At 54.3% G+C, this 3,876-nt stretch overlaps 1 pseudogene; it reads left to right on the plus strand.

Moving 5' to 3' along the window:
- Window positions 1–589: 589 nt before the first annotated feature.
- Window positions 590–2,077, plus strand: LOC119365258 (annotated as a pseudogene).
- The last annotated feature ends 1,799 nt before the right edge of the window (window positions 2,078–3,876 follow it).

Raw genomic sequence — 3,876 nt, forward strand, 5'->3', positions numbered from 1 at the left:
TGCCTCGACGTTTGTTTGTGGTGAGGACTTCTTCAGTGGTCGATGGTGGAGCCGAAGTCGTCCTTGCTGAGGCGTGATGACAATGATGCTGGGCTACAACCTCGACGATCCTTTTCTCTTTGGCGGCGTGTGTACGTTTTTCTGGATTGTCAGGTTGTCCAGTGTGACTTGTTTTTGGGAGTGATGTAACGGTTTTCGTTCGGTTTTTCATTAATAACTGGTCAATTCTCTTCTACTCCCTCCATCTCAAATTACTCGTCGCTGAAATGGATGTACCTAAAACTAAAATACATCTAGATACATCCATACGTGCGACAAGTAATTCGGAACGGAGGGAGTAGTTTTTTAATGAATCAGCCCTGGGTCTGCTTTTCAGAAGAAGAAAAACTAGTTGAACAGTTTCTAGGAAATGAAGGAAAGATCTTCGGAGTCGTAGTTGGAACATTCGCAGTCGCAGCTATGTGAGGCTATCAGTTTGGCTGGCATAGGACATGAAGTGTACATATTTCTTCAGGGCGGGGCGGGTCCGTGCTCCAATCGCGAGAGCCGCGAACTACGCGTCTGCGCTGTGTACTCGATCGAACTCAATCTAGGAATCTCTATGGATTCCGTCGCGATCGTTGCGGTGCCGTTCCCCGCGCAGGGCCACCTGAACCAGCTCTTGCACCTGTCCCTGCATCTCGCGGCGCGCGGGCTGTCCGTGCACTACGCGGCGCCGGCGCCGCACGTCCACCAGGCCCGCGCGCGCGTGCACGGGTGGGATCCGTGCGCCCTACGCCCCATCCGGTTCCACGACCTCGACCTGCCCGCGTACGAGCGCCCGCCGCCCGACCCCACGGTCACCACGTCCTTCCCGTCCCACCTGATGCCCATGCTCGACGCCTTCGTCGCCCACGCGCGGGCCCCCTCGCCAGGCTCCTCGGGAGCCTCTCCACCTGCCACCGCCGCGTCGTCGTCGTTTACGATCGCCTGAGCTCCTTCGCCGCGGCCTAGGCGGGGCGCCTGCCCAACGGCGAGGCGTTCTGCATGCAGTGCGTGGCCATGTCGTACAACGTCGCGTTCAAGGACGCCGGGCACCGGCTCCTGCGCGACCACGGCATGGACTTCCACCCCGCCGACGCGTGCATGTCCAAGGAGTTTATGGAGTACATCGCGAGGACGTGGCATGACGGGCAGGGAGCGGCGGTCGGGGGCATGGTCATCAACACGTGTCGTGCGCTGGAGGGCGAGTTCATCGACGTGGAAGCCCAGAGTCCGGAGTACAGCGGCCAGAAGATCTTCGCCATCGGGCCACTCAACCCACTCCTCGACGCGAGCGCGAGGGTGCCGGGGGAGGCGCGGCACGGGTGCCTTGACTGGCTCGATAGACAACCGCCGGCGTCGGTGTTGTACGTATCGTTCGGCACCACGTCCTCGCTGCTCACCGCGCAAGTCGCGGAAATCGCCGCGGCGCTGCGTGACGGCAAGCAGCGGTTCATCTGGGTGCTGCGTGACGCCGACCGCGGCGTCAACGACGTACACGAGGAAGGCACTGACGGCCAGCACGCCAAGTTGCTGTCGGAATTTACCAGGCAAACCGAGGGGACGGGGCTCGTGATCACCGGGTGGGCACCGCAGCTGGAGATCCTGGCGCACGGCGCCACGGTGGCGTTCATGAGCCACTGCGGCTGGAACTCGGCCATGGAGAGCTTGAGCCATGGTAAGCCGATTCTGGCCTGGCCCATGCACTCGGACCAGCCGTGGGAGGCGGAGTTTATCTGCAAGTACCTCAAGGCTGGTCTCCTCGTGCGGCCCTTGGAGCAGCGCAGCTCGATGGTGCCATCGGAGGTCATCAGAGAGGTCATCGAGAAGGCGATGGTATCCGAGGAAGGATTGCAAGCGAGGGAGCGGGCAAATGCGCTGGGCGTGTCCATCCGCGCCTCGGTGGCCGAGGACGGGTCGTCGCATTTAGACCTCCAGAAATTCATTGCTCATATTGCAAGATGAAGCAAGGGGACTAATTGAAGCACAATGCAGAATTGTGCCTTGTTTTTATGTACTTCCTCCGTTTTTATTCTCTCGTGAGCTATGCCTTAAATCAGATTTTGTAAACTTTGATTAAGTGTATACAAAAAACTATTAACATCCACAATACCAAATCATCCTATCAGAATCATCACTTTGAAATATGCATGCTGGTTTAATTTTGCGATGAAGTCAATGGCTCATTATGAGCCACGTGAAAAAAATTGTATGTTAGTTTAATTAGTTGTGATGTTTGTAGAATTAATCATGGTCAACATTTATTGAATATCTGAAATTTGTATAGGAATATTTAAAAAAATTATTTCATGTACCGAACTAGGAATATTCTTTTACATCTAGAATTGGTTGATTCTATAATACTTAATCTAAATTGTGAATTATGTAATAACATGATATTTGAATTTACCAAATCATCGAGATACCCAATGTTGGGGATATGACTACTGAGTTAAACCGTCTAAGAGGGGCCGGATTACACTCACAAGGAGTCTTGTACAAGAGCCCATGAAGATGAAGGCTATGGCGCTTGAACTATGAAGACTTAGAGGCCCAGAGCCCAAATGGCGGGTTAGGGCCCATAGTAGTAAACCGCCATAGATGTATAACTTGTATTGTAAGTCAGGGAAAGGAGAAACCGAGTCGGACACTTGTATGAGCCGGCCTCGGAATTCTGTAGACCGGCCGGACGTCAACCTGTGTATATAAAGGGACGACCCGGCGGCGGTTCAGGGACAAGAAACAACAACTCAAGAACTAGGCAAAGCATATTTGCTCCCTGGTAATCGAGACCACATCAAGAACACCATAACTGGATCATAGGCTTTTACCTTCACCGCAAGGGGCCGAGCCAGTATAAACTCCATGTGTCATTTGTCCGGTTTAACCCCTCTAAGCTAACCCGATCGCGATGGCTCCACGACTAAGTCCTTTCACTAGGACATCTGACGTGATAATTCCACGACAGTTGGCGCCCACCATGGGGTTGTCGCATGATGGTTTCAAGTTCTTGGATGGCAAGTTTGAATGGCTTAAGGGATATGCAGTGGGCCGGATGACTAAGAGTCGTCGCGGCAAGCTCTACATCGACGACGCGGGCTGGGGCCCCGACGCCGGCTCAATCGAGTACGGGTACCGGGTCCCCTTCGGAGGAATTCACGTCTTCATCGGCAAGATCGGTGAACCGGGCCCTGAGCCAGACATCTGCACCGACCTCGTCGAGATGGCTCAGCATGCGAGTCCTGTCCGGATTCAGCCCGCCATGAAGCGTGCGTTCGTAGGATGTACCCATGGGATCGAATCTGAACCGGTGTCCGAGGGTGACACGGCTGTTTATTCCGATGGCGAGTCATCCATCGGTGAGACCGAGTCTTTGTATCAAGTTCAGGATGGCCTGTTTGGGGGGGTATTCCGATGGCAGCAGTATTCCGGACTCTTTTGAAACGCCAAATCGGGTCGCAATCTTCATGGCCGATACACAACCAGCATTGCAAAATTCAACTGCAGCAACAATGGTTTTCGGATCGGCAGCCGGGGCACGAGGCCTCGCGCGCTGGCCGGCTCAAGTTCTTTCCGGTTTGTTGGACGCCTGGACGACGTTGTTGACCACGGCAGTTACCCCGGAGACTCAAGATCGGCATAGCGCGGAGGTCACAAAACTGCGGGATCAGATAACTCAGGCCAAGGAGGATTTGGCGGCTGAGGAAACCAGAATGGCTGAGGAACGGGCCGCTTTAGATGCCCATTCACAAATGATTCAGGCCGAAAATTATCGACTCCTGCTGGATCAGAACGCTTCGAATGACGTATTGAGGAGGAGGCATCAGTCTCGCCTGCCGACGGATTACAATGCGA

Source organism: Triticum dicoccoides, chromosome 2B (genome assembly GCF_002162155.2).
Source record: "Triticum dicoccoides isolate Atlit2015 ecotype Zavitan chromosome 2B, WEW_v2.0, whole genome shotgun sequence".
In the NCBI taxonomy this organism is placed as follows: Eukaryota; Viridiplantae; Streptophyta; class Magnoliopsida; order Poales; family Poaceae; genus Triticum; species Triticum dicoccoides.